Source organism: Monodon monoceros, unplaced genomic scaffold (assembly GCF_005190385.1).
Source record: "Monodon monoceros isolate NGI ecotype Baffin Bay Population unplaced genomic scaffold, NGI_Narwhal_1 Super_Scaffold_7, whole genome shotgun sequence".
NCBI lineage: Eukaryota > Metazoa > Chordata > Mammalia > Artiodactyla > Monodontidae > Monodon > Monodon monoceros.
This window is the reverse complement of record NW_021703784.1, coordinates 26,888,148-26,904,255: the sequence shown is the minus strand read 5'-3', so window position 1 is coordinate 26,904,255 and position 16,108 is coordinate 26,888,148. Positions and strand designations below refer to the sequence as shown.

Here is a 16,108-nt window from a genome sequence, read left to right as displayed (position 1 = left end):
ATATTGGAAATGGATTCGAGTTTAAAAGACCAGCAACTTAAAACAATCTTATTTATATATAGACTAATATATTAAAACCTCATGCTAACAGCAAACTCAAAATCTACAATAGATACACACATTAAAAAAAAAAAAAAAGAAAGAAATCCAAACATGGGAATTCTCTGGTGGTCCAGTGATTACAACTTGGTGCTTTCTCTGCCGTGGGTCCGGGTACAATCCCTGGTCAGGGAACTAAGATCCTGCAAGCCTTTTGGCACATCCAAAAAATAAAATAAAACAAATTAGGGCTTCCCTGGTGGCACAGTGGTTGAGAGTCCGCCTGCCGATGCAGGGGACACGGGTTTGTGCCCCAATCCGGGAAGACCCCACATGCCACGGAGCAGCTGGGCCCGTGAGCCATGGCCGCTGAGCCTGCACATCCAGATCCTGTGCTCCACACAGGAGAGGCCACAACAGTGAGAGGCCTGCATACCTCAAAAAAAAATAATAAAATAAAATAAAAAATAAAACAAATTAAAAAAAAAAAAGAAATTCAAACACAAGTTAGTCACCAAATCACAAGATAAGAGAACAGAAGAGGAAGAAAAAAAAAAAACTACAAAGCAAATCCGAAACAATTAACAAAATGGCAATAAGAACATACATATTGATAAGTATCTTAAATGCAAATGAATTAAATGCTCAAACAAAAGATCCAGACTGGCTGAAAGCATGCAAAAACAAGACCTGTATATAAGCAGTCACAAGACATCCACTTCAGATACAGACTGAAAGTGCAGGGATGGAAAAAGTTATCCCACGCAAATGGAAATCAAAGAAAGCAGGACTAGCAATACTCATATCAGACAAAATAGACTTTAAAATAAAGACTGTTATAAGAGACAAAGAAAGACACTACATAATGATCAAGGGATCATTCCAGGAAGAAGACATAACGATTGTGAATATGCATCCAAAGTAAGAGCACTTCAATATATGAGGCAAATGCTAACAGGCGTAAAAGGGGAAATTGACAGTAACACAATAACAGTGGGAGACTTTAACACCCCACTTTCATCAATGGACAGATATTCAAGACAGAAAACCAATAAGGAAACACAGGTCTTAAATGACACATTAGACCAGATGGACTTAATTGATGGTTATAGAGCATTCCATCCCAAAGCAGCAGAATATGCATTCTTCTCAAGGGCACATGGAACATTCTGCAGGATTAATCACAAAGCCAGACTCGGCAAATTTAAGAAAATTGATATCATATCAAGCAATTTTTCTGACCACAACTCTGTGAAATTAGAAATCAACTACAAGAAAATAAAAACTGTAAAAAAACACAAACATATGGAGGCTAAACAATATGTTACTAAACAACAAATGGATCACTGAAGTAATCAAAGAGGAAATCAAATGAGAAAGAAAGCATGATGATCCAAACCTATGGGACACAGCAAAAGAAGTACTAAGACAAAAGTTTATAGCAATAAAATCTTACCTTAGGAAACAAGAAAAATCACAAGTAAACAATCTAAACTCACACCTAAAGGAACTAGAGAAAGAAGAACAAAGAAAACCCAAAGTTAGTAGAAGGAAAAAAATCATAAGGATCACAGCTGAAATAAGTGAAATAGAAAGAAAGCAAACAACAGAAAAGATCAATGAGACTAAAAGCTGGTTCTTTGAAAAGAAAAACAAAATCGATAAACCTTTAGCCAGACTCATCAAAAAAAAAAAAAAGGTGTGGGGGAGAGAACTCAAATCAATGAAATTAGAAATGAAAAAGAGGAAGTTACACTGGACACCACAGACATAAAAAGGATCATAAGAGACTACTACCAGAAACTATACACCAACAAAATGGACAACTGAGAAAAAATAGACAAATCCTTAGAAAGGTACTAACTTCTGAGACTGAACCAGGAAGAAATAGAAAAATATGAAGAGAATAATCACAAGTACTGAAATTGAAACTGTGATTAAATAACTTCCAGTAAATAAAAGTCCAGGACCAGATGTTTTCACAGGTGGATTCTAACCAACATTTAGAGAAGAGATAACACCTATCCTTTGAAACTATCCCAAAAATTTCAGAGGAAGGAACATTCCCAAATTCATTCTATGAGGCCACCATCTCCCTGATACCTAAACCAGACAAAGATATTACAAGAAAAGAAAATTATAGCCCAATATCACTGATGAACATCAACACAAAAATCCTCAGCAAAATACTAGAAATCTGGATCCAACAATACATGTAAAGGATCATATAACATGATCAAGTGGTATTTATCCCTGGGATGCAAGAATTTTTCAATATCCACAAATTAATCAGTGTGATACACCACCTCAACAAATTGAAGAATAAAAAACCTTATGATCATCTCAATAGATGCAGAAAAATCTTTTGACAAAAATTCAACACCCATTTATGATAATAGCTCTCAGGAAAGTGAGCATAGAGGGAACATACTTCAACATAATAAATGCCATATATGACAAACATACAGCTAAGATCAGAAAGAGAAATTAAAGAAACAATCCCATTTACCATCACATTAAAAAGAATAAAATACCTGGGAATAAACCTACCAATGGGACAAAAGACCTGTACTCCAAAATCTATAATATGCTGATGAAAAAACCTGAAGACGGCAGAAACAGATGTTAAGATATACCATGTTCTTAGATTGGCAGAATAAATATTGTCAAAATGACTATACAATCCAAGGCAATCTACAGATTCAATGCAATATCTATCAAATTACCAATGGCATATTTCTCAGAACTATAAAAAAATATTAAAATTTGTATGAAGATACAAAAGACCCTAAATATCTAAAGCAATCCTAAGAAAGAAAAACGAAGCTGGAGGAATCAAGCTCTTTAACTTCAGATTGTACTACAAAGTTACAGTAATCAAAACACTATGGTACTGGCACAAAAACAGAAGTATAGGTCAATGGAACTGGATAAAATGCCCAAAAATAAACCCAAGTGCTTAAAGTCAATTAATCTACAACAAAGGAGGCAAGACAATGGAGGAAAGGCAGCCTTTTCAGTAAGCAGAGCTAGGAAAAGTGGACATCTCCATGTAAGAAATGAAATTAGAACATTCTTTAATACCATACACAAAAATAAACTAAAAATGGATTAAAGACCTAAATGTAAGACCAGATACTATAAAACTCTCAGTGGAAAACATAGGCATAACACTCTCTGAAATAAATTGAAATAAGATCTTTTATATCCACCTCTTAGAGTAATGGAAATAAAAACAAAAATAAACAAATTGGACCTAATTAAACTCAAAAAGTTTTGCACAGCAAAGGAAACCATAAATAAAATGAAAGACAACCCACAGAATGGGAAAAAATATTTGCAAATGAAGCAACAGACAAGAGATTAATATCAAAAAATTACAAACAACTCGTGTGACTTAATATAAAATAAACAAGCAATACAATCAATAAATGGGCAAAAGACCTAAATAGACATTTCTCCAAAGACATACAGATGGCCAAGAAGAAATGAAAAGATGCTCGACACTGCTAATTATTAGAGAAATGCAAATCAAAACTTCAATGAGATATCACCACACACCAGTCAGAATGGCCATTACCAAATATCTACAAACAGTAAATTCTGGACAGGGTGTGGAGAAAAGGGAAGCCTCCCACACTGTTGGTGGGAAAGTATTAAATGGGTACAGCCACTATGGAAAACAGTATGGAGATTTCTTAAAAAACTAATAATAGAGCTAGCATATGATCCAGCAATTCCACTCCTGGACATATATTTCAAGAAAAACATGGTTCAAAAGTATACACACACAGCAATATTCATTTCAGCACTGTTTGTAATAGCCAAGACATGGAAGCAACCTACATGTCTATCAACAGAGGAATGGATAAAGATGTGGTACCTGTATATAATGGAATATTACTCAGCCATTAAAAAGAATAAAATAATGCCATTTGCAGCAACATGAATGGACCTAGATATTATCATACTAAGTGAAGTAAGTCAGACACAGAAAGACAAATATCGTATGATATCACTTACATGCAAAATCTAAAAATAATGATACAAATGAACTGATTTACAAAACAAACAGACTCACAGACTTAGAGGATGAATTTATGGTTACCAGAGGGGAAAGGTAGGGGAGAGGGATAGATTGGGAGTTTGGGATTGACATATACACACTGCTCTATTTAAAACAGATAACCAGGAAGGACACACTGTATAGCACAAGGAAGTCTGCTAAATACTCTGTAATAACCTAAATGTGAAAATAATTTGAAAAATAATATGTACATGTATATGTATAACTGAATCACTTTGCTGTACACCTGAAACTAACACAATATTGTTAGTTAACTATACTCCAATATAAAATTAAAAATTTTTAAAAGAATTAGATTGATTAACACACTGTTGATCAAATACACTGAGGACTGGGAATTGGTTAATGTATTTAGCAATGTGCAAGTTATTTGTTACTTTGAAAAGAACAAATAGAAGAATGGGCATGAAAACCTAATTGAAGTGGGTTCAAAAGTGAATGGAAGGAGAAGAAATGGGGTATAGGCAACTCTCTCAAAGAGTTTTGTTATATGTAACACAGCACAATGCCTCAGTAAAAAGCTTCCCCCTCTCCGTGGTGGAAATGGGATCCAACCAAATCAGCTGTCCTGACTGATATAGGCTTCTTCTTCTTAAGAAAAGGACAGATGTCATAGAAATTTCAGCAGCAATTCATTTTGTGAAGTCTTGGAAGACAGAAAATATAATCACACTAACACTTGAGAAATAACACTTTTCTTTAAAAATGAAGAGGGTTATCTACCTGTTAATTTCAATTCATTCATATTGACACCAGATGGTCTTATAATAAACTATTCCTTTACTCTCTATATAGGTGAGGCAAGCCAGTCCTAAGTAGTAGTAGTAGTAATAATATTAATAGTAGAAGAAGAAAAAGAAACATTCCTTGTCTAATCTTAAAATACTTTTTGTACATATGAAATAAGCACTATTGTCAAGGTAATTGATTTTTGACTATCTGAAATACAGAAACAATAAAATCTGTGTATTGGGTTCAAATTCAAATGTAATCTGTCATTGTTATTATCAAATATGCAAAGCTTTACCAGAAATCAAAGTAAAAGCCCCTAAATATATGTTTAGTATTCAGAAATCAGTCTTCAGATCTTAGTACTTAAACCGATCAAAATAACCAGAACTTGATAGTATAGGAATAATTAATTTGATAATTATAATCACTTATTTGGATTAATGATGTTGTGATTTCATCAGTTTTAGGCAAGGAGAGATTTTGAAGGTTGAAAGAAATAATTAATAGATTTTGATCAATTCAGTCATGCTATCAACTGTCAGCAGGATGTACAAAATACAAATTTTTGCTGTTGTTGTCAATATAGTTGCTTTCCACATGATTTATTTAATAGTAATGCCACATTTAAAAATTTCAAAATCTGTAAGATCATGTGTTATGTTATAGTATTTGTCAACTTTCTTTCTAGATAAATAAAAGTTTTGGTTTTAGTGTATATAATTCCTAACTCTTCACAAGTCAATGTTTTACTTCTCTTGAGACTTAAGATTTTTTGCCCAAGAACTAAGGACTGTTACATCCTTGAAAATACCATATAATGTGTACTTAAGGCTAAATGGCTTCTCTTTCACATTCTCCTATCCATTATCTGAAGGAAAATGGAACAAAGTTGAGCCAGTTTTCCTTTCCTTTTGAATGCTTAGGTTGAATTCTCTGAAAACTTGTATGCATTTAAAGGGAGGTTAGACTCAAGCCCCTGTAATACCAAGGTGGGTTTAAAGTAACAGTTGTCAGTATTTAAACGTTTCCTTCCAGGAACGGAAAGCAAGAACCCAACTCCACACCCCTCAGAGAAATTGATTTATTATCAGCATAAATTCTTGACTTTGCCAGTATTGAATTTCAAATTATTAAATAAGCAACATCACAGTTAGATGCTTTGTACAGAAAATGTATAGGGCAATAGAAAAAGTGAGCCATTTGGTATGACCTATGCTAATTTACAAAATGTGTGATCTACATGAAATAAATAGGAATGGAAAAGTAAATGTAGTATGCATATGCAGTTAAATTATGTTTGTCTGTGTGTGTGAGGGTAATACAACAATTATTAAGTATCTTTTACCAAATACCTAATTTTCTAAAGTTGAACATATCTATGCATTTGATTTTTCTCAATTTTTATAGAAAAAAATGATATTGTATTGTCTTATTTTTTCAAGCAACTGAAAATCCAAGCAAAAGAAAATGTTCCCTTCTTACAATGGATGCACACCAAAATTACAAGTATTTACAAAGCAACTATCCACGAAAACAAGCTGAAGACTAGCAGAAAAGATTTTCCGCAGCCAAAGATATAAAAGAGGAACCACAACTAGAAGTGTGGGAGAAGACGACCCACACCCCTGGATAGGCAATGCTTAAATGAGAGGAATCACAATTGCAGAGGTTCTTCACAAGGAATGGTGAGTCTCAACCCCACATCAGGCTCCCCAGTCCAGGGTTCCTGCACAGAAAAGAAGAGCCCCTAGAACATTTGGCTTTAAAAGACAGTGGGGCTTGCATGTGGGAGAGACAGAGGACTATATGACACAGACATTCTGCTTTTAAAAGGCATGCATAAAATCTCACATGCTCTGAATCCCAGCACAGAGGAAATAATTTGAAAGGAGTCTGGGTCAGACCCATTTGTTGACCTTCGAGAACGACTTGGAGAGGCAAGAAGCTACTAGGACTCCCACTGAAGACATAAACACTAGTGGCAGACATTTTTGGAAGCTTGTTCTACCATGAGGACACTGGTGCTGACAAAGCAACTTTTTTTTCTTTTTTTTTGTCTGTGTTTGATCTTCCTTGCTGTGCGTGGGCTTTTCTCTAGTTGAAGCAAACAGGGGCTACTCTTCATTGCGGTGTGCAGGCTTTTCATTGTGGTGGCTTCTCTTGTTGCGGAGCATGGGGTCTAGGCGTGTGGGCTTCAGTAGCTGTGGCACGTGGGCTCAGTAGTTGTGGCACACGGGCTTCGTTGCTGTGCAGCATGTAGGATCTTCCTGGACCGAGGCTCAAATCCACGTCCCCTGTATTGGCAGGCGGATTCTTGACCACTGCGCCACCAGGGAAGCCCCAACAGCATCCTTTAAAAGAGTTTATCTGGGGGGATAGTGTCTTCCTTTTCATCAGTGTTTCCAAAAGTAACATTCTAGCAGCACTACAGTTGTCCAAAGTGTTACCATTAAGGGAAATTGGGGGAAAGGTACATGGGATCTTGCTGGATTATTTCTTAAAACTGCATGTGACTCCACACTTAAACAAATAGCAGCGGCATCAACTACCATTTATTCATTCAACAGAATTTCTGTTGAACATCTTCTCTGCTGGGGACACAGCAAACCACACAGACAAAACCCTGCCCTCATGGAGCTGGCTCTCTACTGGGGGTTGCCTCATCCAAAGCTTCACTGGATCAGGATGCTTGTAATTCAAGTTATAAAATACATGCTGATTATGGAAATGTTGATTACAAATTCTGGTCCCCCACAAGGTAGGTCTGATCAGGTTTCCTGGGTTACATGACAAGGCTCGTCGTATTTGTGAAGACCAAGCCTTTTCCCCACGTGGTAAATAAGTGAGTCAGCTCCACTCTGATGTTTAAAATACCTGTAAAAGGTAAAAACTGCTCTATTCAACCCATGCTTGGAAGATCTAACCCCCTTCTCTTTCATGCTTCTTTGCAACAGGCCAGTGAGAACGTCCAAGTAGAAAGCTGCGGACACAGTCATTGTCACGGAGATGATGAGGCTGTGATGAATCGCAAATCCCAGCCAGTTGCTCCCAAAGAGGGAGGCTCCTCCCAGCCCTTGCAGCGCCCTCTAGATCCAAGACAACCGGGAGGAAAATGCAGCCAGCAGAAAGAACGCAGCAGCCCCTGAAGCGCTGAGGCCCCTTCCTCTCCTTTCTGCCCCAGCTCCAGGACTTCCTCCATGATGGCCTCTAACCGCTCGTCCATTGAGACCTATGAATACCTGCTGCCCAAAGGGAGCCACGCGGCAGACTCTCGGGCAGGCCCTTCACCTGCGCCCCTCAGGATATCCCTGGCAGTCCTCATGATGCTGATGATCGTGGTGGGGTTCCTCAGCAACACCGTGGTCTGCATCATCGTGTACCAGAGGCCGGCCATGCGCTCCACCATCACCCTGCTGCTGGCCACACTGGCCTTCTCGTACATCATACTGTCCTTGTGCTTCATGCCCTTCACCATCGTAACCCTTATCACTGTCTCCTGGCACTTCGGGGACTCCTTCTGCAGTCTCTCGGCTGCGCTCTACTGGTCCTTCGTCCTGGAGGGTGTGGCCATCCTACTCATCATCAGCGTGGACCACTTCCTCATCATCGTCCAGCGTCAGGAAAGGCTGAACCCCCACAGGGCCAAGGTGATCACTGCCATGTCCTGGGCTCTGTACTTCTGTGTCTCAACCCTGTCGCTGGGCGACTGGCTGCAGGTGGAGGTGCCAGCGCGGGCCCCACAATGCATGCTGGGTTACATCGAGTTGCTGGCCGGCCGCACCTAAGTGCTGACGCTGGTGGGGGCCGCCTTCTTCACGACCTTTGCCGTGATGCTCAGCTCCTACCTGGGCATACTGCACACAGTGTGCAAGGACGCCGTGCACGTACACAACAAGTCCAACAGCCTGGACCTGCAGCTGCCGACCCGCACTGGCCTGCGGCGGCTCCAGCGGCAGCAGCAGGTCAGCCTGGACCTGAGCTTCAAAACCAAGGCCTTCACCACCATCCTGATCCTCTTCGTGGGCTTCTCGCTGTGCTGGCTGCCGCACTCTGTCTACAGCCTGCTGTCCCGTGTTCAGCTGGAGGTTCTACTGCGGACACTCATTCTACACCACCAGCCTCTGCGTCCTAGAGCTCAGCTACCTCAAGTCCATCTTCAACCCCATCATCTACTGCTGGCGAATCAAGAAGTTCTGTGAGGCCTGTCTGGAGCTGCTGCCTCAGACCTTCCAGATCCTCCCCAAAGTGCCTGAGCAGATCCGGAGGAGAATCCAGCCGAGCACCGTCTATGCATGCACCGAAAACCAGTATCCTGTGTAGGGGAGGGGCAGTTAGCCCCACCCCCACCCCCATCCCCTGCTGCCCCCCACTCAGCTTCCTGGGACTTCTGTGCAGTCAGCATTTGGTGGGGCCTCTTAAGTACCAAGGGACTTATTTTTTACCAGGTGAGCTTCTTCTCCCAAGTTTGCACCATGAATTATTTTTGTTTCTCACTGAGAGTCTGATGGAAACTGGATGGTCAAGAAAAAAGGGGAAAGGGGTGGGTGATGAAGGAGTTGGGTCAAACCTTAGGGAGGTGAGGGGATCAGGGAGGGAGGTTGGCTGCGGGGCAGGAGGAAGGCTCTGTCTAAAGAGTTCCCTCAAGACCTGCCTTGGAGGCACCCATTGTGCCATGTTCTGATGTGAGAGATCCAAGTAGGTTCATCGCTGGGTCATCAATCACTACTGGGCACCAGCATTCTTCAGAGGTGTTTGTGTCTGTGGCATATGTTGTGGAAACTTGCAAGGTTCTTTACATTGGTCAGATGTGCATTTCGGATGATGCCAAATCACGCTTTCTATAAACCAAAGTCACATGGGAAGTAGAGGAGCCCCTGGGCTTTTCAGCTCCCCATGTGACACATGGGAGGCCTTGGTGGATCGAAGCCCAGAGAATGTTCGGGGGCAGCTCAGCTGAAACGATAAGACCACCCCAGTTCACATCCTCAACCCTCCTCCCTGGACCAGCCCAGGCCCCTCACCCTGAAGCTTGTCACCTCCCTGCCTGCCGTGACAGCTCCCACCCCTTCTCTCTTTCTCACTTCTGGTCCCCAGCGCCCCCCTTCTCATTTGATCTGTCCCTATGAGCAGGAACCACACTTCTTTTCCTGTGATTCATCTTTTCAGCAAGTGCTTGTAGTGACTTGCTTTCAGTCTCAGAAGGGGTCTGGGGCTTTGTTTACATGTTTCTTTCCACACCCTGCAGCTGCCACATCATCCTGTCACAGGACCTGTGGCGGGGGCACAGCAAGTCCCTACCCCTGCCACCCATTGCTTGGCTGCCCCTATTGACCTCTGTGTTCTTCTACCTCACTCAGGGCTGCAGGAGTCTGACCACTGCCATCTGGGTCCTCTCCAGGGACCTTGGTCCCCCAGCCCAAGCAGGATTGGGATCCCAGGAGGGCAGCTGCCTAGAGGGGAGGGGACCCTTCAGCTTGTTCTGTACATGTGGCCTCTAACCCAGGGCCCCCTTTACCACCGGGAGCTTCTGATGCTGCAGGTGACTTTCCTGAGTTCAAGGCATGCGGTTGAGTCGATGGAGCTCTCTTTACAGTCTCAGATTCTCATGAAAGTCCAGCAGTGAGGTGGGGTCCCTGCCTACTGGGTTGTTCAGGACTCAGTCTCCACCCAGGGCATCATCCTCATCTTTGTGGTCAGTCCAGGTTACAGCCAGGTCTGTGTCCTGGCTCCTCAGGATACAAAAGTGTGGAGGAGGGTGGGATAAGGCATATCTACACTCCCCTGGTCTTTCCTGGTCTTCCCTGATCCAGAGCCCAGTCACATGATCACACCAGCTGCAAAGGAGGCTGGGAAATCAAAAGGCAATTTTGGAGTCTTCCCTCTAGCTTATTAGTGCCAGAAACTTACCAGCCCACCAGAGAGCTGGAACTAACCCTACAACCCCCTGGGCCATGAAGTCAACTGTCTCAGGACTTGACTCCACCCTCAGGTGGGCTAGCAGCAACCCCAGGACACCCCGAGCTATGCAAACAGCCATGCTGGGACTTGGCCCCATGCACAAACTGGCTGGCAGCCACCACATGAATCAGGGCCTGGCAGCCAACCGGGCCAATGGCCAGCTCCACCTACCAGAGCACCCACAGTAGTCAGTCCTCCCACAAGAGAAGGGCCCATGCAGTTCACATAAGGGGCACACCTGGATCATAGCTCTGGTGACCAGAGGGCAGTGTGCTGCTAGGCCACATAAGGAATCTCCCACATAAAACCACTTCTCCAAGATCAAGAAACTTAACTGAATTACCTAATACATAGAAATAAACACAGGGAATTAAGCAAAATGAGGATACAAAGGAATATTTTCCAAAAGGAGGAATAGGACAAAACCTCAGAAGAACTAAAAGAAGTGTAGATAAGCAATTTAAAAGAGTTCAAGGTAATGATCATAAAGATGCTTGCCAAACCCAAGAGAAGAAAGGATGAACAGAGTGAAAATTTCAACAAAGAGTTAGAAAATTTAAAGAAGAACCAAACAGATCTGATGAATAGAAAAACTGAAATAAAAAATACACTAGAAGGAATCAGCAGTAGATTAGATGATTCAGAAGAACAGATCAGCAAACTTGAAGCATAGTATAAATCATCCAAGCTGAATAGAAAAAAAGAAAAAATAATTTTTAAAAGTAAGGATATTTTAAGGGGCCTCTGGAGCAACATCAAGTGTACTAACATTCACATTATAAAGGTCCCAGAAAGAGAAGAGGGAGAGAAGCGGAAGAGAATTTATTTGAAGACATAATAGCTGAAAACTTCCTTAGTCTGGGGAGGAAAACAGAATTCCAGATCCAGGAAGCACAGAGTCCCCCTACAAATGAAACTAAAGAGCTCTACATCAAGACACATCAAAACTAAAATGGCAAAGATAAAGAGAGAATCTTAAGCGCAGCAAGAGAAAAACAACTAGTTATGTACAAGGGAGCTCCCATAAGACTCTCAACTGACTTTTCAGCAGAAACTTTGCAGGCCAGAAGGGAATGATATGATATATTCAAAGTGATGAAAGGAAAACTCCTACAACTAAAAATATTCTACCTAGCAAGGCTATCATTCACATTTGAAAGAGAGAAAATAGTTTTACAGAAAGCAAAATCTAAAAGGCCTCAGCACAGCTAAACCAGCTTTACAGGCAATGTTAAAGAGAATTCTCTAAGCAGAAAAGACCACAGCTAGAAATATAAAAATATGACAGAAACAATAATAGGTAAAGACAAACATACAGTAAACATAGTAGAGAAATGTAGTAAAATTATCCATATCTACTACCATCTATCAATTATATGTTTTGTGTATTAAAGGGTACACAAAATTTAAAAAATATGTAAAATATTATGTCAAAAATTAAACTTTGTGAGAAGGAGAGAAATGCATGGTTGTTAGAATGAACTCAAATTTAAGATTATATCAACTTAAAATAATCATATATATAGGTATATGTAGATATATATTTGGTATATATGAACCTTATGATAACCACAAACAAAAACCTATAATAGGTACACACACATACAAAAAGGGGAAAGAATCTAAACATAGCATTAGTCATTAAATTACAAAGGAAGACAGCAAAACAAGAAAAAAAGGAATAAAAAGAACTACAAAAACAACCAGAAAACAATTAACAAAATGTTAATAAGTACATACCTATACTTACTTTACAATCTCTTTATATTTTTTTTAATTTTTATTGGTGTATAGTTGATTTACAATGTTGTGTTAGTTTCAGGTGTACAGCAAAGTGAATCAGTTATACATATACATATATCCACTCTTTTTTAGAATCTTTTCCAATACAGGCCATTACATAATATTAAGTAGAGTTCCCTGTGCTATACAGTAGGTCCTTATTAGTTATCTGTTTTGTGTACAGTAGTGTGTATATGTCAACCTTAATCTTCGAATTCATTCCCCCTCCCTTTATCGCCTGGTAAACATAAGTTTGTTTTCTACATCTGCAACTCTATTTCTGTTTTGTAGATAAGTTCATTTGTACCATTTTTTTGGATTTCTCATATAAGTGATATCATATGATATTTGTCTTTCTCTGTCTGACTTACTTCACTCAGTATGACAATCTCTAGGTCCATCCATGTTGCTGCAAATGGCATTATTTTGTTCATTTTTATAGCTGAGTAATATTCCACTGTATATATGTACAACATCTTCTTTATCCATCCCTCTGTTGATGGACATTTAGGTGCTTCCATGTCCTAGCTATTGCACATACTGATGCAATGAATATTGGGGTGCATGTATCTTTCTGAATTATGGTTTTCTCCAAATATATGCCAAGGAGTGGGATAGCTGGATCATACAGTAGCTCTATTTTTATTTTTTTAAGGAACCATCATACTGTCTCCATAGTGGCTGTATAATCCCTTTAACTGTCAATGGACTAAATTCTCCAATAAAAATAAATAAAGTGACTGAATGAATAATAATAAAAAAAAGGACACATAAATATGCTGTCGACAAGACACTCACTTCAGATCCAAAGACACACACAGACTGAAAGTGAGGGGATGGAAAAAGGTATTCCATGCAAACAGAAATGAAGAAAAAGCTGGGGGAGCAATACTTAGACAAAGTAGACTTTAAAACAGAGACTAATAGGAAACAAAGAAGGCCATTACATAATGATAAAGGGATCAAACAAACAAGAAGATATAAGAATTGTAATAATATATACACCCAACCTAGGAGCAACTAAATACATAAAGCAAATGTTAGCAAACATAAAGGGAGAAACTGACAGTAATACAAGAATAGTAGGGGACTTTAATGCCCCACTTACTTCAATGGACAGATTATCCAGATCAAAAATCAATTAGGGAAACACTGACCTTAAGTCACATATTTTACTAGTTGGCATTAATAGGTATATTTGCAACTTTTCATCCAAAAGCAGCAGAATACACATTCTTCTCAAGAAAACATGGAACATTATGCAGGACACATCACATCACAAAACAAGTCTCAATGAATTTAAGAAGACTGAAAACATGTTAAGCATCTTTTCTGATTCAATACATTAAAAGGATTTTACAACATGAGGAAGGTTCAGTATCTCAGTATAAGGAAAACAATTAGCATGATACACCACATTAATAAATTGAATAATAAAAATCAGATTATCATCTCAATGCCTGCAGAAAGAGCTTTTGACAAAATTCGCCATCCAAATATAATAAAAAACTCTCAACAAAGTGGGTATAGAAGGAACATACCTCAACATAATAAAGACCGTATATGACAAATCTACAGCCAACATCAAACTCAACAGTAAACGCTGAATGCATTTCCTCTAAGATCAGGAAAAAGACAAGGATGTCCACTTTTACCAGTTTTATTCAACATAGTATTGGAAGTCTTAGCCACAGTAATCAGACAAGAAAAAGAAAAAAAAATGCACCCAAATTGAAAAGGAAGATGTAAAACAGTCACTGTCTGCAGATGACAGGATACTATATGTAGAAACCCTAAAGGTGCAAACAAATAACCATTAGAACAGATAAATAAATTCAGTAAAGTTGTAGGATAAAAAAGTCATATACAGAAATATGTTACAGTTCTATACACTTACAACAAACCATCAGAAGAGAAATTAAGAAAACAATCAAATTTACAATTGCATCAAGAAGAATAAAATACCTAGGAATAAATCTAACCAAGGAGGTAAAAGATCTGTACTCAGAAAACTATAAGACATTGATGAAAGAAATTGAAGATGACACAAACAAATGTGTAAATACACTGTGCTCATGGATTGGAAGAATTAATGTTAAAATGACCTTACTACCTAAGGCAATCTACAGCTTCAATGAAATCCCTATAAAATACCAAAGACTATTTTCACAGAACTAGAAAAATTGATCTTAAAATTTGTATGGAAACACAAAAGAACGCTGAATAGCCAGGAAAATCTTGAGAGAGAGAAACAAAGCTGGAGGTATTATGCTTCCTGATTTCAAACTATAACATACAGCTACAGTAATCAAACCAGTATGATACTGACACCAAAAAGATATACGGATCAATGGAACAGAATAGAGATCCCAGAAATAAACACATATTTTATGGTCAATTAATCTATGACAAAGTAGGCAAGAGTATACAGGTGGGAAAAGATAGACTCTTCAATAAATGACCTTGGGAATACTGGACAGCTACATGTAAAAGAAATAAACTGAATCACTTTCTCACCCCATAAACTCAAGGTGAATTGAAGACTTAATTGTAAAACCTGAAACTCCTAGAAGGAAACATAGGCAGTACACTCTTCGACATTTGTTTTAACAATACATTTTTGGGTCTGTCTCTTCTGGCAAGGAAAGCAAAAGCAAAAATAAACAAATTGGACTTCATCAAACTAAAAAGCTTTCCCACAGTGAAGTAAACTATCAACAAAATTAAAATGCCACCTACTGAATGGGAGAAGATATTTACAAACAATATACCTGATAAGGGGATAATATCCAAAATATAGAAAGGACTCATACAGCACAAAATCAAAACCCTGATTAAACTGGGTAGAGGACATGAATAGACATGTTTCAAAAGAAGACACACAGATGGCCAACAGACATTTGAAAATATGTTCAACTCACTAATCGTAAGGGGAATGCAAAACTACAATGGGATACTACCTCTCACCTGTCAGAATGACTATCATCAAAAAGTCAATAAATAGTGAATATTGGCAGAATGTGGAGAAAAGGAAGAACCCTCAAGAACTGTTGGGATTGTAATTTGGTTCAACAGTTCTAGAAAACAATATAGATGTTCCTCAAAAAACTAAAAATAGAACTGCCATATGATCCAGCAATTGCACTTCTGCATATTTACTTGAAAAACAAAAACACTAATTTAAAAAGGCATATGCACTCCAATGTTCATTGCAGAATTATTTACAATATCCAAGATAATGTAAGAAACATTTTTATCCATTGATAGGCAAATGGATGCACACAATGGAATATTAGTTATAAAAAGTATGAAATCCTGCCATTTGCAACAATAAGGAGGGACCTAGAGGGTATTAGCCTAAGTGAAATTAGTCAGACAAAGACAGACAAATACTGCATCTCACTTATATGTGTGATCTAAAAAACAAGACAAACAAAGAAAACAAAGTAAAAGAGACTCGTAGATACAGAGAATAAATGGGTGATTGCCTGAAGGGAGGGTTTGGGGTGT

The 16,108-nt window shown here is 39.0% G+C and overlaps 1 pseudogene; it reads left to right on the top strand.

Annotated features, from left to right (window-relative positions):
* The first annotated feature begins 7,878 nt into the window (after window positions 1-7,878).
* Window positions 7,879-9,178, top strand: LOC114886454 (annotated as a pseudogene).
* Window positions 9,179-16,108: the final 6,930 nt, after the last annotated feature.